Genomic DNA, 24,363 nt, shown 5'->3' with positions numbered 1-24,363 from the left:
TTCTAGAAGTTGTGGGAACGTGTCCTCTGCCTATTCCAGTAACTAGGTCCTATAACATATATAGCCAAACTATTTACAGAGAAAGATGACTTTTCTGCTGCACAGACCCCAGACCCCCTGGCTGCCAGAAATATCAACTTTTGTTAACCAAGCATGCCATTTTAGTAGCTTTCTATAGATATGCTAGATGACTCACACATCTCTATGGGGACTGTAGTAATGAATGCATGAACCCTATAGAATGTATTTGATTCAGTTTTACCTTCATATACCTTAGCCGTTATGGTGTAATAAAATATTATTTACGATTGGACAGGTTTTCTATATTTTCATATAACTGATCTTTAAAGAAAAATGAAAGCACGTTCTTAATTGTCATTGGGAAATCACAAATTATTGCACACTCCCATCTGCTGGGATCCTCAGAACTGCCACGAGCATGTTTGTATCGCAGAGATTAATATACCCTTATCCCTTGTTTTCATACAGCAAGCTCTGTGTAATATAAATATTCACCAACAAGCCATTAACGATGAATTTCCATTGAATTTCAAGCTATTTAATCAAATTTACATATGGGCACCAGTGAAGCGTATCAAGAACGATGATTCTAAATTAAAATGTTCAAGCACAATATTGTTAGCTGTAGATTCCGGCTTTAGTTAAAGCTCACAACTAGGGTTGAGCGACCTTTAGTTTTTTAGGGTCGAGTCGGGTTTTGTGAAACCCGACTGTCTTAAAAGTCGAGTCGAGTGAAATCGGCCGACCACCGTGAAAAGTCGGGTTTCGGCCGAAACACGAAACCCAATGAAGGAAATTATTATTCTTATTAATTTTTTTCTTTTTTTTTTTTTTCTCTCTCTCTCTCTCTCTCTCTCTCTCTCCCCCCCCCCCCCTCCGTCCCAGCACAGAAAATTTCGTACTGCACATTCCAAATCCCTACTGCGCACAAGCGATAACATGACGATAGGCGTTCACTCCCCTAAGACCTATGTCATCACTCTGCCCACGCTCATTCATTGGCTGAAAAAATGGCGCTAAACGCGTCATACGAAACGTGACTTTGGCGCCAAGATCGCGTACCGCATGGCCGACCCCGCACAGGGATCGGGTCGGGTTTCATGAGACGCCGACTTTGCCAAAAGTCGGCGACTTATGAAAATGAACGACCCGTTTCGCTCAACCCTACTCACAACATATTAAGAAATAATAATGACGAAACTTTAAAGAGTTTTTTTTTCTGGGACAAAAACATAGAAAAATGCCCCAACATGCTGAAATAATAAACTTCCTTAAATTTGCTAATCTTCAGAATTCTTCACAGTTTCTTTGTCGTAATTATTTGAGTCTCCCGCCACATATATACACCTGCTCAATGATGTGTTATAGGAGCTTCGTGTAAGTGGGCTAGCTAGTCACTATGGTTAAATCAGATTTGACAGAAAACCCGGACTGTGGCAATGGGGAAATGATAACAAATTTTGAGAATAACGGTAGAAAAAGAGTTCTCAGGAGCTTAAATAGGATGTTTCATTAGATTTTTTAGTTTAAATGCAGTACCTACTACAATCAGTGCTCTACTGATTCTGGAACAGTTTTTCATTTTCTTCTGTGCCCCTCCATTCCAAAATTATGCCCCTCCAGTAATAGTGATGCAAATTCTCTTTTCACCCAAATGGGCGTATACAACAGAATATTTCTTTGGGCGTGGAGAAGAGGTGCATGCCCCCCGTGATAACAACTTGTACAGGGAGAAGAAGTACACGCAACCAATGATAGCAACTCATACAGGGAGAAAAAGTACACACCCCCAGTGATAGTGCAGCGCCCCAGAGTCCTGGTCGCTGCAGTAACGTCGCTCCTCTACCAGGGGGAGTGATGGTACACCTGATGGCACTAAAGGAGTTCACCTGACCAGGTATCACAGTCACACACTACACTTCACACTCCGGCCACCAGGGGGAGCCAAAGGTTCTATGTATTAGGCCACTCCTCACACTCTGGTAAAACTGGGAGTCGGATAGGAAGTTAGAGAGAAGCTGACTGGGTTTTGCCTAGGTAACATCTAGTGAGAGAGTTGCTTGGGAAGATTCAGGGAGGTCCCTGTCAGGGGTGGGATCCTGGCAGCAGCCTAGCACAAGACAGATCGTTACGGAGCCGTGCCTGCACCTCATTGCGGCGGCATCCTAAGAAAGGACACGAAGCGAAGTATATTGTGGAGAAGTGAGAAACGAGATCACAGCATAAAGGGGATAGAACCAGGAGGAGTCGTGCCCCAAGATCGGCAACATCCTTCTGAGGCGCATAGCCGGCGGCCGGAACGCCGAGGAAGTAATAGGCTCTACACATTACTTTGAACTACGGCAGGGCAGTTAACTCTAGGTTGGCTGTCTCACCTTTACACCTAATGAAGACAACGGAGGCAATTGTGGGAGAGGGGCGTCTCTAGGGTCCCTATAAAATAACTCCAGGCCTACCCCGTCATACGGGTGCATCCTATCCAAACCATCTGGGGGACGGAGAGAAAGAACAGAAACATACACGACAGTTGTGAGGACTATCCCGTGGTGCTCAGCAGGGAGGTACTACAACATACAGGCGCTAGTAGGAAGGCTACTGATTTCCACCTGCAAAGGGAACTCTGGATGTTCCTTCGGACTGGCCAGTCTCAGCCAGCCATGTTAGCAGTGCTCTGGATTGTGGATGCCGAAGCCTTCAGTAAAAATGTAAAGAGACTGCAACCCTGTGTCCTCGTCATTTACTGCGACCTACACCATTACCATCTACTCATCAAGGGAATCCCTGGGGACATACTTCACCTGTGGGAAGTTACACCATCTAGCTGCCATTCCATCACCCCAGCGGACCCCTAGCAGAGTCGGTCACCCTGACCGAATACCACAGGTGGCGTCACGAACACTTGACAAACTCTCACCTACACCATTATTTGGGCGCCCCTTAGCAGGGCCACGGACGGGTCGGGCCACCGTGACACCCCTAGAACCGAGACCGAGAGACCCGGTACCGAGTACCCCGCTGCCCTGCGATTGGGGGCCGCTCCAAACTTGGCGTCACGAACAGGATCCACTTAAGCCTGAGAATCAGGTCATGTGTGCCTTGGAACTGTGACTGAATTGTACTTGAATCATGATTTATTGCAAAGACTGTGTATTGCTATTTGCCACCAAAAATTCCCGCCAAAACTGCCGCCATTACAGCGCAACGAGGAGCGCAGGAGAAGAAGAAGGATGTGCCATGGGAGGGAACTACCAAAGTGGCGCCGAAAGTGACGACCGCCCCCTCCGACTACTGCTGCAAGAAGCCGACGTGCCCCGAAGTACAGGAGAACCGCCCCCTGATTTGCAACGGCGGGAACCAAGGCGAGAAGGAGCTCCACCCTCAGAAAATGGCGGAACTATGTGTGTGTGCAGCTGCCGACCACGAAAACAGCGAGGGTGACCAGCGAGTACCTGAACGACGACGAAGTGACCCCGGAATGTCCCCGCCGACCAGAGGCGGACCCGAACCCACCGCCGCTGGAGGATCCGCACCTCTTGGAGCTGCGGGCGGAGGAGCTGAGTCAACCTATCCCGAACACGGAGCCAGCAGATGTGAAGCAATGGAAGTCGGAGCTGTCCCAGAGGGTCGCATTGGAAGAACCGCGGTCCGAGCCGCTGCCAACTCCAGTGTCCTCGTCAAGGGAATAGACCGGCATCGGTGGAATCACATCAGACGCCGGTATGGAAAGCTCCCCTGCTCTACCGACCGATCCTGCTCCCATGACCGCTCCCCGTCCCGACAATGACCGATTCCTAGCCGCTGAGCTGGTAGTGATAACCCCCGACACTATGGAGAAGCTGGTGCCTCCATTACCGACAACTATGGGGGAACCACTAGATGTGAGCTCAGAGGGGGTGATCTTCCAATGGGATACCCCAAGGATTGGAACAGATGGGGCCAGGCAGGAGGGCCTCAGCATTGCTGTGCTCACCTGGGAACAATATAAACAATGCTTAATTCTACACTGGAAAAACCGAAAAGAGACAGAACAAAGAGACCCACCGAAAGTACAAGAACCAAAGACTGAACGCGGTAAGAAAAACTTGGTAAAACATGGGACTGTACTAGCCTTTCACCCGAAACGGGGTTGGGGCTTTATACAGGAGCTGGGACTGCCGACTGAAGTCTTCTTTACCAGTTACAACTTGAAGACCCCGTTCCGCAACGGGTATGACAACCAACTTCTATGTAGAGGGGACCAGGTGACCTACACTCGCCATCGGAGCGCGCAAGGGTGGTGCGCTCGGAACGTTCAACGGTGTGAGCCTGCAGTGGCGCCACCTGCTGTCCTGACTACGACTAACTCTGACCTGACAAATTCTACTACTACCACCACTGTGTGCATTATTGCCGCTACTGAACTTGCTACCAAAACTGACATTCGAATTCAGACCCCTGGTGACCTGGCCGCACCTGAAAGATGAATCACTGATACTGACACCGCATCAGAAGAGGACACGGAATCAAAGCTTTCCCGGTCAGGAAGCATCCACTACCGACTGATGCCTTGCAACCTACTATGAGAACAAACCTTGGAACCACGAGTATGTACATAGTTCTTTAAAACTGTTTGTCTGTTTTGCTGCTAAAACCCATCTAGGGTTACTTCTTAAAGGGATCCCTTTGTTGACCCGGGATCCTTATTGTTTTTGAGTTTGCACAAGTTTTTCTAGTTTTGCATCAAAGAACACTGGAATCACGAACTGCGCATGATTACCAACTGCTTGTAAATAGTTTGCACCTTCTTAAAGGTGCCCCCTACTGGTTTTACAGAAAGAAGAGCTTTTTGAAGAGACTGTTCCTGATTACAGCGCAGAAGTTCTTGCTTTAAACTGACTTGCAAATAATTTGCACTACCTAAGAAGAGACTTGGTTTCCTCTTAAAGGAAATGTCTAATTGTTGCACTTAGCCTAAACCATAATGTGCCTTAAAGAAGTTAGATAGTAATAATGTTGATACATAGTAGTAGTATGTAGTTGGTAAGCTAATAATAGGAAATGTTTGATGATGTTGAGAAATAGAAACTGAGGATAGAAGAAAAGTTGAAAGCCGAATTTCAATGAAAGTGAACCCGTAGGCGTTAGTGAGTCCTCTAGAGAGCCATAGATAGATGGTTGAGGTAATTTGTACTGTAGCATTAGATAATATACCTTTAGTGGGTACTTGCCCTTATGCCCTTAAAGGAAAAGTTAAATTATTGTTCAAGAAAAGTTTGCACTTAGTAGAAAGTAGATAGTATGCCCGGCTGGGTAATGATAGCTATTTATAGTTAGTTAATTATAAGTGTTACCGTATTTTGCGGCATATAAGACGCACCATCCTATAAGATGCACCCCAAAATTGGGGTGAAAAATGCAGAAAAAAAGATTTTTTTATTAAATGGGGTCCGTCTTATTGTCCGAAATTAAGATCTCTTACCTGAGGGCAGAGCAGGGTCACAGGAGGCATGGTGGTGGCAGAGGTGAGGTGATGCTGAGGTGCGGTGGGATGATCACACATAATGCCCCTATGGATCACACATAACGCCACTATCCATCACACATAATGCCCCTATGGATCACACATAATGCCACTATGGATCAAACATAATGCCACTATTGATCACACATAACACCAATATCCATCACACATAATGTCACTATCGATCACACATATTGCCACTATGGATCACACATAACACCACTTGAGTGCAGCCAACGTCTTGATTTTATAGAGATGCACTGATCAGAAATTAAAGTTTAAAAAGCATTTAAAAAAATCTGAAAACATTCGCCAGCTTTCCACGGCTCCAGAATGCCACGTCCAGTTCTGCAGTGATATGCCAATGTTGGGTACTCCACCGCTGACAACCCTTGTGCCTGGCTGGCGCGGTTGTCAGCCTGCTCCTTACTGTTGATGGTGGGGATGGTGTGGAGACAGCACATTCTCCCACACCCACCAGGGGGGAGATGAAGCCCCCTCAGCATACAGACTGCAGATGGGCAATGACAGGGAATGAGCCCAAACAACACATCCTTGTGTCATTCCCACCGGGCATGGGTGGCTCTCATGAAAGAGGGTTTTGTCTGCCACCCAGCTGTAACTGGCAGCTATGCCCCCTAGTCCTGCATGGACCCTCGGCCTGTGCCCTATGGCAGTGCCACCATGTCACGCAGATGCCTCCGCATGCCGTACAATGCTGCAGCGTGGTGCTGGCCCGAGAATGCCAACTGCTCGGGGGCAGCCATGTGCAGCACACAGTGTACACAGGCCACGGAGGAGCAGAGCCGGCCTCAGCAATGCACATGCCTCCATTCTCAGGCACACCGTGCTGTGCCAGCTGCTGGGGCCCGGCGTCCTGCCACCTCCCCGGTCCCGGCCATGTCTGTGCGCCCTCCTACCCTACACAAAGGGGCCACGGGGGAACAATGGGACAATAACGGGCCACCTTCCCCCCGCCCGGCGTTCTGTACCTGCACCGGCCAGCAGCGCTGGTGAGTTACGGTATTTTCCGGTGGCGGCGGCCATCTTGCTGAGGCCGCGCGTGCGCAGATTCACTACTCTGCGTCCCAGGGCTTCAGGAAAATGGCCGCCGCGATCTCCATCTGCGCACGCGCGGCCTCCCGCGGCCATTTTCCTGAAGCCCTGGGATGCAGAGTAGTGAATCTGCGCACGCACGGCCTCAGCAAGATGGCCGCCGCCACCGGAAAATACCGTAACTCACCAGCGCTGCTGCTCTCTGTTGTGAAATTGGATTTTGGGCTCCCCCGGTGGCCACTGGTGGAATTGAACTTGTGTGCATCATCCCCTCTGTTCACCTGTTCCCATCAGGATGTGGGAGTCGCTATTTAACCTTGCTCCTCTGTCACTTCCATGCCGGTCAACATTGTAATCAGAAGCCTTTCTGTGCATGTTCCTGCTACCAGACAACTTCCAGCTAAGTCGGACTTTTGTCCTTGTTTGTTTTTTGCATTTTGTTCCAGTTCACAGCTGCAGTTTCGTTTCTGTGTCTGGAAAGCTCTTGTGATCTGAAATTGCCACTCTGATGTTATGAGTTAATACTAGAGTCTTAAAGTAATTTCAGGATGTGTATTGATAGGGTTTTCAGCTGACCATGAAAGTACCCTTTCTGTCTTCCTGCTATCTAGTAAGCGGACCTCGATTTTGCTAAACCTATTTTCATACTACGTTTGTCATTTTCATCTTAAATCACCGCCAATATATGTGGGGGCCTCTGTCTGCCTTTCGGGGAAATTTCTCTAGAGGTGAGCCAGGACTATATTTTCCTCTGCCAGGATTAGTTAGTCCTCCGGCCGGCGCTGGGCGTCTAGGGATAAAACGCAGGCTACGCTACCCGGCTACTGTTAGTTGTGCGGCAGGTTTAGTTCATGGTCAGTTTAAGTTTCCATCCTTCCAAGAGCTAGTTCCTATGTATGCTGGGCTATGTTCTCTTGCCATTGAGAACCATAACAGTTTGACCGGCCGACAAAGGGTTAAATTAATTAGCAGAGAAAGGAGAGAAAAAAGAAGTCTGCTGAAAATTTTTTTTTTTTTTTTCCTTCAGTTCTGAGTGTGCTTTCAATTGAATCACTTGCAAGTCTGCCTATATTGCAGCCTTCCTCTCTCTCTCTCCTTCTAATCCTGGAATGGCTCTGTGTTCACCTGTTTAAAATGGATATTCAGAGTTTAGCTGCAGGTTTGAATAATCTCACCACGAAAGTTCAAAATTTACAAGATTTTGTTGTTCATGTTCCTATATCTGAACCTAGAATTCCTTTGCCTGAATTTTTCTCGGGGAATAGATCTTGCTTTCAAAATTTCAAAAATAATTGCAAGTTGTTTTTGTCCCTGAAATCTCGCTCTGCTGGAGATCCTGCTCAGCAGGTCAGGATTGTGATTTCCTTGCTCCGGGGCGACCCTCAAGATTGGGCTTTTGCATTGGCTCCAGGGGATCCTGCGTTGCTCAATGTGGATGCGTTTTTTCTGGCCTTGGGGTTGCTTTATGAGGAACCTCATTTAGAGCTTCAGGCGGAAAAAGCCTTGATGTCCCTATCTCAGGGGCAAGATGAAGTTGAAATATACTGCCAAAAATTCCGTAAATGGGCTGTGCTTACTCAGTGGAATGAGTGCGCCCTGGCGGCGAATTTCAGAGAGGGTCTCTCTGATGCCATTAAGGATGTTATGGTGGGGTTCCCTGTGCCTGCGGGTCTGAATGAGTCCATGACAATGGCTATCCAGATCGATAGGCGTCTGCGGGAGCGCAAACCTGTGCACCATTTGGCGGTGTCTACTGAGAAGACGCCAGAGAATATGCAATGTGATGAAACCTTGTGCTTTTTTTTCTCGTAAATTTTCGCCCGCCGAGCGGAATTATGATATTGGGAATCGGGAGCTTTTGGCCATGAAGTGGGCTTTTGAGGAGTGGCGTCATTGGCTGGAGGGGGCTAGACATCAGGTGGTGGTATTGACCGACCACAAAAATTTAATTTATCTTGAGTCCGCCAGACGCCTGAATCCTAGACAGGCGCGCTGGTCGTTGTTTTTCTCTCGGTTTAATTTTGTGGTGTCATACCTACCGGGTTCTAAGAATGTTAAGGCGCATGCCCTTTCTTGGAGTTTTGAGCCTGACTCCCCTGGTAATTCTGAACCTACAGGTATCCTTAAGGATGGAGTGATATTGTCTGCCGTTTCTCCAGACCTGCGGCGGGCCTTGCAGGATTTTCAGGCGGATAGACCTGATCGTTGCCCACCTGGTAGACTGTTTGTTCCTGATGATTGGACCAGTAAAGTCATTTCTGAGGTTCATTCTTCTGCGTTGGCAGGTCATCCTGGAATCTTTGGTACCAGGGATTTGGTGGCAAGGTCCTTCTGGTGGCCTTCCCTGTCACGAGATGTACGAGGCTTTGTGCAGTCTTGTGACGTTTGTGCTCGGGCCAAGCCTTGTTGTTCTCGGGCTAGTGGATTGTTGTTGCCCTTGCCTATCCCGAAGAGGCCTTGGACGCACATCTCGATGGATTTTATTTCGGATCTTCCTGTTTCTCAGAAGATGTCTGTCATCTGGGTGGTGTGTGACCGTTTCTCTAAGATGGTCCATTTGGTTCCCCTGCCTAAGTTGCCTTCTTCTTCCGAGTTGGTTCCTCTGTTTTTTCAAAATGTGGTTCGTTTGCATGGTATTCCGGAGAATATCGTTTCTGACAGAGGAACCCAATTCGTGTCTAGATTTTGGCGGGCATTCTGTGCTAGGATGGGCATAGATTTGTCTTTCTCGTCTGCTTTCCATCCTCAGACTAATGGCCAGACCGAGCGGACGAATCAGACTTTGGAGACATATTTGAGGTGTTTTGTGTCTGCAGATCAGGATGATTGGGTTGCTTTTTTGCCTTTAGCGGAGTTTGCCCTCAATAATCGGGCCAGCTCTGCCACCTTGGTGTCTCCTTTTTTCTGTAATTCGGGGTTTCATCCTCGATTTTCCTCCGGTCAGGTGGAATCTTCGGATTGTCCTGGAGTGAATGCTGTGGTGGAGAGGTTGCATCAGATTTGGGGGCAGGTGGTGGACAATTTGAAGTTGTCCCAGGAGAAGACTCAGCTTTTTGCCAACCGCCGGCGTCGGGTTGGTCCTCGGCTTTGTGTCGGGGACTTGGTGTGGTTGTCTTCTCGTTTTGTCCCTATGAGGGTTTCTTCTCCTAAGTTTAAGCCTCGGTTCATCGGCCCGTACAAGATATTGGAGATTCTTAACCCTGTGTCCTTCCGTTTGGACCTCCCTGCATCTTTTTCTATTCATAATGTTTTTCATCGGTCATTGTTGCGCAGGTATGAGGTACCGGTTGTGCCTTCCGTTGAGCCTCCTGCTCCGGTGTTGGTTGAGGGCGAGTTGGAGTACGTTGTGGAAAAAATCTTGGACTCCCGTGTTTCCAGACGGAAACTCCAGTATCTGGTCAAATGGAAGGGATACGGTCAGGAGGATAATTCTTGGGTGACTGCCTCTGATGTTCATGCCTCCGATCTGGTCCGTGCCTTTCATAGGGCTCATCCTGATCGCCCTGGTGGTTCTGGTGAGGGTTCGGTGCCCCCTCCTTGAGGGGGGGATACTGTTGTGAAATTGGATTTTGGGCTCCCCCGGTGGCCACTGGTGGAATTGAACTTGTGTGCATCATCCCCTCTGTTCACCTGTTCCCATCAGGATGTGGGAGTCGCTATTTAACCTTGCTCCTCTGTCACTTCCATGCCGGTCAACATTGTAATCAGAAGCCTTTCTGTGCATGTTCCTGCTACCAGACAACTTCCAGCTAAGTCGGACTTTTGTCCTTGTTTGTTTTTTGCATTTTGTTCCAGTTCACAGCTGCAGTTTCGTTTCTGTGTCTGGAAAGCTCTTGTGATCTGAAATTGCCACTCTGATGTTATGAGTTAATACTAGAGTCTTAAAGTAATTTCAGGATGGTGTATTGATAGGGTTTTCAGCTGACCATGAAAGTACCCTTTCTGTCTTCCTGCTATCTAGTAAGCGGACCTCGATTTTGCTAAACCTATTTTCATACTACGTTTGTCATTTTCATCTTAAATCACCGCCAATATATGTGGGGGCCTCTGTCTGCCTTTCGGGGAAATTTCTCTAGAGGTGAGCCAGGACTATATTTTCCTCTGCCAGGATTAGTTAGTCCTCCGGCCGGCGCTGGGCGTCTAGGGATAAAACGCAGGCTACGCTACCCGGCTACTGTTAGTTGTGCGGCAGGTTTAGTTCATGGTCAGTTTAAGTTTCCATCCTTCCAAGAGCTAGTTCCTATGTATGCTGTGCTATGTTCTCTTGCCATTGAGAACCATAACAGCTCTCCATCAATACCGGGCCGCGGATTCACCTCAAATATGGATGGGACCTGCTCACGCCATACAGCTCACCGTGCCACATCATGCCCGCACCTCTGTCGCCGCCACAATGCCGGTAAGCCTGCGTTCCGCATATAAGACGCACCCCCCATTTTCCTCACATTTTTTGGGGGGAAAAAGTGCGTCTAATATGCCGAAAAATACGGTATTTAAAATCTTAAGCACAATGTAAATATGTTTCTGTTTGCAACGTTCAAGTGTCCTCAACTCCCATAAAGGGAAGCACTGTTAAATTTACTTGTTTACAGCATTCCAAAATTTTGTATGTCTTTTGCTAACATATATTGTTGTTCTTCTTTTCCCAGTCCGGGAGTACTGGATTTAACGGGGGGGAGTGCAGCACCCCAGAGTCCTGGTCGTTGCAGTAACGTCGCTCTTCTACCAGGGGGAGTGATGGTACGTCTGATGGCAGTAAAGGAGTTCAGCTGACCAGGTATCACAGTCACACACTACACTTCACACTCCGGCCACCAGGGGGAGCCAAAGGTTCTATGTATTAGGCCACTCCTCACACTCTGGTAAAACTGGGAGTCGGATAGGAAGTTAGGGAGAATGTTGTGATCCGCTTTTTGGGCTCCCCTAGTGGTGGCTGGTGGTACTGGAGACTTGTGTGTTCTTTTCTGCCTCAGCTCACCTGCTTCCATCAGTTTTGGGAGTTCCCTATTTAGCCTTGCTCTCCAGTCACTTCCTTGCCGGTCATCATTGTAACCTGAGTCTTTCAGTTGCATGTTCCTGCTACCAGTCTGCTGATCAGCTAAGTGGACTCTTGTCCTTTTTGTTTTGTATTTTTTGTCCAGTTTACAGTTTGTCATTTCCTGTTTCTGGAAGCTCTTGTGGACTGAAATTGCCACTCCTGTGTCATGAGTTGACACAGGAGTCTTAAAGTAATTTCAGGATGGGTTTTTGAAAGGGTTTTTCAGCTGACCGTGAAGTCCTCTTTTGTATCCTTCCTCTATCTAGTAAGTGGACCTCGCTTTGCTAAATCTACCTTCATACTGTGTATGTCTTTTCCTCTGAACTCACCGTTAATATATGTGGGGGCTACTATCATCTTTGGGGAATTTCACTAGAGGTAAGCCAGGTCTGTTCCTTCCTCTTCCAGGCGTAGTTAGTTCTCCGGCTGGCGCATGGCATCTAGGCAGCCGTAGGAATGCTTCCTGGCTACTGTTAGTTGTGTGGTAGATTTAGGTCACGGTCAGCTTGAGTTTCCATCACCCGAGGGCTAGTCTGTTATTTTGTGTTTCTGATGTTCCCATGCCATTGGGGAATCATGACAGTATGACCGGCCACTGTTAAAGTAATTGGCAGAAGAAAGGAGAGTAAAAGAAGTCTGTAGATTTTTTTTTTTTTCCTCACATGTTTGCTACTTAGTTGGCTCAGTTGTATTTCTGCTCTATTTACAGCCTTGCCTTTCTCTCCTTCTAATCCTTGAATGGCTCTGATCTCTCCGGTGTAAGGATGGACTCTCAGAGTTTGGCTGCAGGTTTAAATAATCTTGCTACGAAGGTTCAGAATTTACAAGATTATGTTATACGTACTCCTATTTCTGAACCTAAGATTCCTACACCAGAGGTATTTTCCGGAGATAGATCTCGGTTTCTGAATTTCAAATGTAATTGTAAATTATTCCTTTCTCTCAGACCTCACTCCTCTGGAGATCCTGTTCAGCAGGTTAAGATTGTGATTTCTTTGCTGCGAGGTGACCCTCAAAATTGGGCATTTTCATTGACACCAGGGGATCCTGCGTTGCTCAATGTGGATGCGTTTTTTCTGGCTTTAGGGTTGCTGTATGAGGAACCTAATTTGGAGATTCAAGCTGAAAAAGCTTTAATAGCCCTGTCTCAAGGGCAAGATGAAGCTGAGATATACTGCCAAAAATTTCGTAAATGGTCTGTGCTTACTCAGTGGAATGAGTGTGCCCTAGCGGCAATTTTCAGAGAAGGCCTTTCTGATGCCGTTAAGGATGTCATGGTGGGGTTTCCTACGCCCACAGGTCTGAATGAGTCCATCACAATGGCGATTCAGATTGATCGGCGTTTGCGGGAGCGCAAACCCGTGCACCATTTGGCGGTATCTTCTGAAGGGACGCCAGAGAAAATGCAATGTGACAGAATTCTGTCAAGAAGCGAGCGGCAGAATTATAGGCGCAAAAATGGCTTGTGCTTCTACTGTGGTGATTCCGCGCATGTTATATCAGCATGCTCTAAACGTACTAGGAAGGTTGACAAGTCTGTTTCTATTGGCACTTTACAGTCTAAATTTCTTCTGTCTGTAACTCTGATTTGTTCATTATCAGTTATTACCGTGGATGCCTATGTGGACTCTGGCGCCGCTCTGAGTCTCATGGATTGGTCCTTCGCCAGGCGCTGTGGGTTTGATTTGGAGCCTCTGGAAGTTCCTATACCTCTGAAGGGCATTGATTTGTCTTTTTCGTCTGCCTTCCATCCTCAGACTAATGGCCAGACGGAGCGAACTAATCAGACTTTGGAGACGTATTTGAGGTGTTTTGTGTCTGCGGATCAGGATGATTGGGTTGCCTTTTTGCCGTTGGCGGAGTTTGCTCTTAATAATCGGGCTAGTTCGGCCACTTTGGTTTCCCCTTTCTTTTGCAATTCGGGGTTTCATCCCCGTTTTTCTTCTGGTCAGGCGGAGTCTTCGGATTGTCCTGGAGTAGATGCTGTGGTGGATCGGTTGTATCGGATTTGGGAACAAGTGGTGGACAATTTGAATTTGTCCCAGGAGAGGACTCAGCGGTTTGCTAACCGCCAGCGTCGGGTTGGTCCTCGCCTTCGTGTTGGGGACTTGGTGTGGTTGTCTTCCCGTTTTGTCCCAATGAGAGTTTCTTCTCCTAAATTTAAGCCTCGGTTCATCGGTCCCTATAGGATTTTGGAGATTATTAACCCTGTTTCCTTTCGTTTGGACCTCCCGGCATCTTTCGCTATCCATAATGTGTTCCATCGGTCGTTGTTGCGGAGATACGAGGTGCCGGTGGTTCCTTCTGCTGAGCCCCCTGCTCCTGTGCTGGTTGAGGGTGAATTGGAGTACGTTATAGAGAAGATCTTGGACTCCCGTATTTCCAGGCGGAGACTCCAGTATCTGGTTAAATGGAAGGGCTATGGTCAGGAAGATAATTCTTGGGTAACTGCCTCTGATGTTCATGCCTCGGATTTGGTTCGTGCCTTTCATAGGGCTCATCCAGGTCGCCCTGGCGGTTCTTGTGAGGGTTCGGTGCCCCCTCCTTAAGGGGGGGGGTACTGTTGTGATCCGCTTTTTGGGCTCCCCTAGTGGTGGCTGGTGGTACTGGAGACTTGTGTGTTCTTTTCTGCCTCAGCTCACCTGCTTCCATCAGTTTTGGGAGTTCCCTATTTAGCCTTGCTCTCCAGTCACTTCCTTGCCGGTCATCATTGTAACCTGAGTCTTTCAGTTGCATGTTCCTGCTACCAGTCTGCTGATCAGCTAAGTGGACTCTTGTCCTTTTTGTTTTGTATTTTTTGTCCAGTTTACAGTTTGTCATTTCCTGTTTCTGGAAGCTCTTGTGGACTGAAATTGCCACTCCTGTGTCATGAGTTGACACAGGAGTCTTAAAGTAATTTCAGGATGGGTTTTTGAAAGGGTTTTTCAGCTGACCGTGAAGTCCTCTTTTGTATCCTTCCTCTATCTAGTAAGTGGACCTCGCTTTGCTAAATCTACCTTCATACTGTGTATGTCTTTTCCTCTGAACTCACCGTTAATATATGTGGGGGCTACTATCATCTTTGGGGAATTTCACTAGAGGTAAGCCAGGTCTGTTCCTTCCTCTTCCAGGCGTAGTTAGTTCTCCGGCTGGCGCATGGCATCTAGGCAGCCGTAGGAATGCTTCCTGGCTACTGTTAGTTGTGTGGTAGATTTAGGTCACGGTCAGCTTGAGTTTCCATCACCTGAGGGCTAGTCTGTTATTTTGTGTTTCTGATGTTCCCATGCCATTGGGGAATCATGACAGGAGAAGCTGACTGGGTTTTGCCCAGGTAACATCTAGTGAGAGAGAGAGTTGCTTGGGAAGATTCAGAGAGGTCCTTGTCAGGGGTGGGATCCTGGCAGTGGCCTAGCACAAGACAGATCGTTACGGAGCCGTGCCTGCACCTCATTGCGGCGGCATCCTAAGAAAGGACACGAAGCGAAGTATATTGTGGAGAAGTGAAAAACGAGATCACAGCACAAAGGAGGTAGAACCAGGAGGAGTCGTGCCCCAAGATCGGCAACATCCTTCTGAGGCGCGTAGCCGACGGCCGGAACGCCGAGGAAGTAATAGGCTCTACGCATTACTTTGAACTACGGCATGGCAGTTAACTCTAGGTTGGTTGTCTCACCTTTACACCTAATGAGGACAACAGAGGCAATTGTGGGAGAGGGGCGTCTCTAGGGTCCCTATAAAATAACTCCAGGCCTACCCCGTCATACGGGTGCGTCCTATCCAAACCATCTGGGGGACGGAGAGAAAGAACAGAAACATACACGACAGTTGTCAGGACTATCCTGTGGTGCTCAGCAGGGAGGTACTACAACACACAGGCGCTAGTAGGAAGGCTACTGATTTACACCTGCAAAGGGAACTCTGGATGTGCCTTCGGACCGGCCGGTCTCAGCCAGCCCTGTTAGCCGAAGCCTTCAGTAAAAAGGTAAAGAGACTGCAACCCTGTGTCCTCGTCATTTACTGCGACCTACACCATTACCATCTACTCATCAAGGGAAGCCCTGGGGACATACTTCAGCTGTGGGAAGTTACAACATCTAGCTGCCATTCCATCACCCCAGCGGACCCCTAGCAGCGTCGGTCACCCTGACCGAATACCACAGGTGGCGTCACGAACACTTGACAAACTCTCACCTACACCTTTATTTGGGCGCCCCTTAGAAGGGCCACGGACGGGTCGGGCCACCATGACACCCCTAGAACCGAGACCGAGGGACCCGGTACCGAGTACCCCACTGCCCTGCGTTTGGGGGCCGCTCCAATAGCAACTCATACAGGGAGAAGAAGTACATGCTCCAGTGATAGCAACTCATACAGGGAGAAAAAGTACAGCCCCCCAGTGATAAGGTATATAGGGAGAAGTGCTTGCCCCTAGTGATAGCAATTCATACAGGGAGAAGAAGTACAAGGCCGCCAGTGAAAACACCCACTTTGGCTTATCTAATAAGGTAAGAAATAAATTGATTACTGATGTCTCAGAAACTCAGGCAAAACAAAGATAAAGCAAAAACGTTTTATTCCACTGTGCAGCCGCTATTACATCGTGTGTCCAGATCAACATGAAAACATTTGTGAAAAGTCATCTTTAAATGTTAATAATGTTTTTTACCATAAGAACAGGATCAGTGTGTGGTTGCAGTCTGACCTCTTTGATCAATGAAGGACTGATTAGTACAATAAAGGACAATTAAATTTGATAAGGACAGATCTGCAGAAACAGTCACAGTGATGTTCAAATATATAGTGCTGTGCCATACTGTGCTAGGATTAGTGATGAGCGAGTGTGCTCATTACTCGAGATTTCCGAGCATGCTTGGGTGTTCTCTGAGTATTTTGGGCTTGCTCGTAAATTATGTTTGAGTCCCCGCAGCTGCAAGATTTGCAGGTGCTAGACAGCCTGAATACATGTGGGGTTCAGGTGGTCTAACAGCCACAAATCATGCAGCTGCGGTGACTCAAACATAATTTATAAGCACACCCAAAATGCTCGGAGAACACCTAAGCATGCTCGGAAAACTCGAGTAACGAGCACACTCGCTCATCACTACTAGTTAGGATACGTCATCAATGTGCAGGATCTGGACTTTTTCTATTTTAGCAGAGCATTTGAGTAGTTAGAAAAACCTTTTAAAATTTCAAGTTGTTAAAAAATAAGACAAATAGTGTAATAGTTGGTCTAATTTCTTCTCCAGATTTCAGATCCACTGGAAATGTGTTGAAAGGACTTGAAAATCTGGCTTCTTTGGGAAAACTATGACAATAATAGTCAGATACGATGTGCACATTATTTTTTAATTTCCAAATATAATTAGTAAATATTTAGATATTTATAAATCAAAATGAAAGATAGGTGTGCAGGTGGTGGGATTGTAAGTGACAACTACATTGTTAAGTGGATTTCACTCCTTCTTCTCCCACTTCCATATCCATTAACAAACAATCCACTTTTCAATATAGATTTACTACCTGCTCTTCGTCTCTTGAGCATCTCTTGCAGTGGTTCACGTGATGTAGTGTTGACTTCCTCCTTCCTCCATCAGATGGTTGGTCTTATCTGACCCTCTTCAAGGCTTTGGATTCATAGAAAACTGGTGGAAGACTGTACAATTGTCACATGGGAAAGAAGGTTCACAAGGACTAGGCTCCAGCACCATAACTTTTAATGTGTAATTAAAAACATGGTGAGAAAAAAAACAAAAAGAGAAGATTAAGGATCCATAAGCTTACGCGTTTCGGTTAGGCAACCCTTATTCATAGCTGTTATAGAGGGATGTGATTATTACATTTGCTGCACCACACCCTGACCAAACAATTCTACCAGGGTTTCTACATGAATAGAGTATGTAAATATATCTGCGCTGTAGATTCCAGAGAAAAAATAGTTGATAAATTGTCTAAATATGTTATCCGTCCTACAATATATCTACAGCTACCTAGTTTAAAGTTTGTTAGTGCTTTATATATAATACATAAAAGATGTTAATAATTACCGGGTATCTCGTAGTCGAAGTCTCCTGAATCTGTCCACAGTTTCTGGGTATGTCACAATCAGGGTCTTCTGAGTTTGTGCGCACGGTGATATTTAAAACCACCTTCTTTCCAAGGAATGTGCGAGGAGAGGGTGAAAAAACTGTCCCGGCCGGTGACAGTCACCCCTTACCTCACCGATGATATTCCTGGGTCTTCAGCGTGAGCCTGTGCTCCCACACGCTAGTTACCGACGAGGTGCAGTAAAACTGCAGGACCTCGTGTGACGTCACTTGCACGTGATGTTACACGTGAACGGCTAACGGATTGCACACAGTACCAAAAAGAATCTATCCAACGCGTTTCAGAGTCGGCGGACTCCTTCTTCAGGGATGGTACGGTGCCGATCAACGGTGCTTTGTATAACATATAGCGAGTGGGAGCGCTGGATCTTATTTATTGAAAGCAAAGAGTTCAATTTCGCTATTTAACCCATTGGGGATCAGTGTGTTCATTTCAAAGATCCATTTGCTCTCCTCCCTTGACATCTGATGGATGAAGTTACCCTTCCGCCAATTTTTTTTAACAATTTTAATCCCGGTAACTACAATATCCTTTATAGTGCCCTCATGGTGTTCTTTGAAATGCTGTGATAGCGGATGATCCGCAAATTTATTATTGATATTCCGTAGGTGTTCCCCTATACGTACATTCAAAGGGCGTATAGTGCGCCCTATATATAATTTGTTGCATGGGCATTTAATGCCATAGATTACTCCACGGGTGGAACAAGTAATGTGGTCTTTAATCTCTACTTCATTCGCTTTATGGGTAATACTAAATTGCTTTTTTGTATTTAGTTCTCTACATGATAGACATTTTTTACATGGGAAAAAACCAGACGGAATTTGTGATATAAATGATTGTTTTAGCAATGTAGGTTTGCGAACAGATGGGGCTATGATGTTACCCAAATTATTCGCCCTCCTGTAGACAAATCTTGGACGTTCTGTTAATATATCTCCGATCACCCTATCTTCCTTAAGTAAACTCCAATGCTTATTTACGATTTTTCTCAAAAAATGGCTATTAGAGTTATATGGCGTTATTATGGGTATCCCTTCATCTTCTATATTGTTACTTTTTTTCTCTTTCGGTTTAAGTAATTTTTGTCTTGATTGTTTCCCTACCTTTTCTTTAACCCTTAACAGGGTCTCTTTATCATATCCTTTCTGGCAGAATCTCTCTATCAGGGTATTTGTCTCTTTATTAAAATCCTCTAGTTTAGAACAGTTTCTGTGGGCCCTTATAAATTGGCTTTTGGGGACGTTCAGAAGCCAACTAGGTAAATGGCAACTATTTAATGAAATATAGTTATTTGAATCTGTTGGTTTGTGATATAAGGTGGTGTGAATCCCATTCCCCTCTATAAAAATTTTTAAATCTAAAAAGTTTATTTCTTTATTACTAGTGTTAGCTGTGAAGTTTAAAAAATAATTATTTTTATTAAGACCATTAATAAAATCTAATAATAAAACCGGACCCCCCGACCATATAAAAACTATATCGTCTATAAAACGCTGCCATAGGACCAGGTTCGCCCGTAGGAGTCCATCCTCATAGATGAAATCTTCCTCCCACTTACCAACATATAAATTGGCATAATCAGGGGCGAACCTGGTACCCATGGCAGTGCCCCACTGCTGGGAATAGTAGTCCTTCCCAAAGCAAAAATAGTTGTGGGTGAGTATAAAATTTATACATTCGATAATAAAAGAAATTTGATTACCCGGTAAAGTTCCATCTTTAAGTAGAAAATGTTTAACAGTTTCACAACCTTTCTGATGTTGAATCACTGTATAAAGAGAAGTAATGTCGAGAGTGCCGATAATGTAATGGTCCTGCCATTGGACAGTTTGTAATATCCTTAAAATGTGTGCACTATCTTTTAGGTAGGATGGAAGTGAGGGACATAATTTCTGTAAATGGCAATCAACATATCTCGACAAATTAGTTGTGAGGCCACCTATGGCTGAAATTATTGGCCTCCCCGGTGGGTGTAGTGAATCTTTATGTACCTTAGGTAGGTAGTAGAAATAAGGGATTCTAGGGTGTGTGATGTTGACAAAGTCATATTCAGATTTGTTTAGAAAACCTTCATGTAATCCCAATTTTATTAAGTTTTGCATTTCACAAATGTATTTCTCAGTTGGATCCGCCTTAAGTATCTTGTAGGTACATTTATCTCCCAATAGGCGTAACGATTCTCTGTTGTAATAGTCAGTGTTCAGAATCACTATTCCGCCCCCTTTATCTGCTGGCCTTATTATAATTTCTTTATTATTTTGGAGTTGTTTTATTGCCATGCGTTCACAGTGAGATAAGTTATACTGGTATTTGGAACAGTTCTTATTTGGTATTTTTCTGATGTCGTTTATAACATTCTTCTGAAAAGCACTAAAAGCTTCAAAATATTCTTGAATCGGGTGGAAATTCGATTTATTTTTCAGGAAGGTATGTTGATATGGGTCAAGTATCGCCATATCACCGTTGGCTTGCTCACTGACAAGTCTCTTCTTCATATAATGTTTTTTGATAGCCAACTTCCTCATAAATAATTTTATTCCTACAAAGGCTTCAAATTTGCTAAATTTCGTGCTAGGGGCATATTTTAAACCCTTATTTAATAAATTGACTTCATGGGTGTTCAACGTATAATTACTCAGGTTAAAAATCTTTTGTTCTAGCGTAATTGGTTCGTTTTTTTGTTGTTGTTGTTGTTGATGTTTGTTCTTTTTTTTGGTAGATTTCCCGGCCCTGCACCCCCTCTTTCGTAATTTTTTTGAACCACCTGAAAAAAAGGAAGATGGCTTTGTTTAGTCTTCTGTTGTTTTGATTTCCTTTGTTCAAGGGCTCGGATGGATGCTTTACTGGTGGTCGGTCTTTGGGGGCTTAATTCTTTTTGTTCATTCTCAAAGGAATTTACTTCATCCTCAAGTGAGAGGAACCTATTCTGAGTGGTTGCAAAAGATATTGGAGTAGAGATTTCAGGTCCATTGTTTTGAGTATTATCTTCAGTATCCAAATCAATATTGACGTTATTTTCAATGATCTCGTTTGAAATATTCTCTGCATCTGAGGTAACGTGGATGGAAAATCTCTCACTCAGAGATAACAAGGACCCTTCATCTTCCTGAATTTCATCTATTGTGACTAGTTGACAATTTTTTCTCATAGAGCAATCCTCTTCATGATTAAATGTATTTCCTCTTATTCGTTGATAGTTGTCTATTTTGTTGGTTTCATTCAATTGAGGAAAGCCGTTAGCCGTTCACGTGTAACATCACGTGCAAGTGACGTCACACGAGGTCCTGCAGTTTTACTGCACCTCGTCGGTAACTAGCGTGTGGGAGCACAGGCTCACGCTGAAGACCCAGGAATATCATCGGTGAGGTAAGGGGTGACTGTCACCGGCCGGGACAGTTTTTTTCACCCTCTCCTCGCACATTCCTTGGAAAGAATATTCAGATGCAGAGAATATTTCAAACGAGATCATTGAAAATAACGTCAATATTGATTTGGATACTGAAGATAATACTCAAAACAATGGACCTGAAATCTCTACTCCAATATCTTTTGCAACCACTCAGAATAGGTTCCTCTCACTTGAGGATGAAGTAAATTCCTTTGAGAATGAACAAAAAGAATTAAGCCCCCAAAGACCGACCACCAGTAAAGCATCCATCCGAGCCCTTGAACAAAGGAAATCAAAACAACAGAAGACTAAACAAAGCCATCTTCCTTTTTTTCAGGTGGTTCGAAAAAATTACGAAAGAGGGGGTGCAGGGCCGGGAAATCTACCAAAAAAAAGAACAAACATCAACAACAACAACAACAAAAAAACGAACCAATTACGCTAGAACAAAAGATTTTTAACCTGAGTAATTATACGTTGAACACCCATGAAGTCAATTTATTAAATAAGGGTTTAAAATATGCCCCTAGCACGAAATTTAGCAAATTTGAAGCCTTTGTAGGAATAAAATTATTTATGAGGAAGTTGGCTATCAAAAAACATTATATGAAGAAGAGACTTGTCAGTGAGCAAGCCAACGGTGATATGGCGATACTTGACCCATATCAACATACCTTCCTGAAAAATAAATCGAATTTCCACCCGATTCAAGAATATTCTGAAGCTTTTAGTGTTTTTCAGAAGAATGTTATAAACGACATCAGAAAAATACCAAATAAGAACTGTTCCAAATACCAGTATAACTTATCTCACTGTGAACGCATGGCAATAAAACAACTCCAAAATAATAAAGAAATTATAATAAGGCCAGCAGACAAAGGGGGCGGAATAGTGATTCTGAACACTGACGATTACAACAGAGAATCGTTACGCCTATTGGGAGATAAATGTACCTACAAGATACTTAAGGCGGATCCAACTGAGAAATACATTTGTGAAATGCAAAACTTAATAAAATTGGGATTACATGAAGGTTTTCTAAACAAATCTGAATATGACTTTGTCAACATCACACACCCTAGAATCCCTTATTTCTACTACCTACCTAAGGTACATAAAGATTCACTACACCCAACGGGGAGGCCAATAATTTCAGCCATAGGCGGCCTCACAACTAATTTGTCGAGATATGTCGATTGCCATTTACAGAAATTATGTCCCTCACTTCCATCCTACCTAAAAGATAGTGCACACATTTTAAGGATATTACAAACTGTCCAATGGCAGGACCATTACATTATCGGCACTCTCGACATTACTTCTCTTTATACAGTGATTCAACATCAGAAAGGTTGTGAAACTGTTAAACATTTTCTACTTAAAGATGGAACTTTACCGGGTAATCAAATTTCTTTTATTATCGAATGTATAAATTTTATACTCACCCACAACTATTTTTGCTTTGGGAAGGACTACTATTCCCAGCAGTGGGGCACTGCCATGGGTACCAGGTTCGCCCCTGGTTATGCCAATTTATATGTTGGTAAGTGGGAGGAAGATTTCATCTATGAGGATGGACTCCTACGGGTGAACCTGGTCCTATGGCAGGTTTTATAGACGATATAGTTTTTATATGGTCGGGGGGTCCGGTTTTATTATTAGATTTTATTAATGGTCTTAATAAAAATAATTATTTTTTAAACTTCACAGCTAACACTAGTAATAAAGAAATAAACTTTTTAGATTTAAAAATTTTTATAGAGGGGAATGGGATTCACACCACCTTATATCACAAACCAACAGATTCAAATAACTATATTTCATTAAATAGTTGCCATCTACCTAGTTGGCTTCTGAACGTCCCCAAAAGCCAATTTATAAGGGCCCACAGAAACTGTTCTAAACTAGAGGATTTTAATAAAGAGACAAATACCCTGATAGAGAGATTCTGCCAGAAAGGATATGATAAAGAGACCCTGTTAAGGGTTAAAGAAAAGGTAGGGAAACAATCAAGACAAAAATTACTTAAACCGAAAGAGAAAAAAAGTAACAATATAGAAGATGAAGGGATACCCATAATAACGCCATATAACTCTAATAGCCATTTTTTGAGAAAAATCGTAAATAAGCATTGGAGTTTACTTAAGGAAGATAGGGTGATCGGAGATATATTAACAGAACTTCCAAGATTTGTCTACAGGAGGGCGAATAATTTGGGTAACATCATAGCCCCATCTGTTCGCAAACCTACATTGCTAAAACAATCATTTATATCACAAATTCCGTCTGTTTTTTTCCCATGTAAAAAATGTCTATCATGTAGAGAACTAAATACAAAAAAGCAATTTAGTATTACCCATAAAGCGAATGAAGTAGAGATTAAAGACCACATTACTTGTTCCACCCATGGAGTAATCTATGGCATTAAATGCCCATGCAACAAATTATATATAGGGCGCACTATACGCCCTTTGAATGTACGTATAGGGGAACACCTACGGAATATCAATAATAAATTTGCGGATCATCCTCTATCACAGCATTTCAAAGAACACCATGAGGGCTCTATAAAGGATATTGTAGTTACCGGGATTAAAATTGTTAAAAAAAATTGGCGGAAGGGTAACTTCATCCATCAGATGTCAAGGGAGGAGAGCAAATGGATCTTTGAAATGAACACACTGATCCCCAATGGGTTAAATAGCGAAATTGAACTCTTTGCTTTCAATAAATAAGATCCAGCGCTCCCACTCGCTATATGTTATATAAAGCACCGTTGATCGGCACCGTACCATCCCTGAAGAAGGAGTCCGCCGACTCTGAAACGCGTTGGATAGATTCTTTTTGGCACTGTGTGCAATCCGTTAGCCGTTCACGTGTAACATCACGTGCAAGTGGCGTCACACGAGGTCCTGCAGTTTTACTGCACCTCGTCGGTAACTAGCGTGTGGGAGCACAGGCTCACGCTGAAGACCCAGGAATATCATCGGTGAGGTAAGGGGTGACTGTCACCGGCCGGGACAGTTTTTTTCACCCTCTCCTCGCACATTCCTTGGAAAGAAGGTGGTTTTAAATATCACCGTGCGCACAAACTCAGAAGACCCTGATTGTGACATACCCGGAAACTGTGGACAGATTCAGGAGACTTCGACTACGAGATACCCGGTAATTATTAACATCTTTTATGTATTATATATAAAGCACTAACAAACTTTAAACTAGGTAGCTGTAGATATATTGTAGGACGGATAACATATTTAGACAATTTCT

This window comes from Ranitomeya variabilis, chromosome 4 (genome assembly GCF_051348905.1).
Source record: "Ranitomeya variabilis isolate aRanVar5 chromosome 4, aRanVar5.hap1, whole genome shotgun sequence".
Classification (NCBI taxonomy): Eukaryota; Metazoa; Chordata; class Amphibia; order Anura; family Dendrobatidae; genus Ranitomeya; species Ranitomeya variabilis.
Note: the sequence above shows the minus strand (reverse complement) of the source record.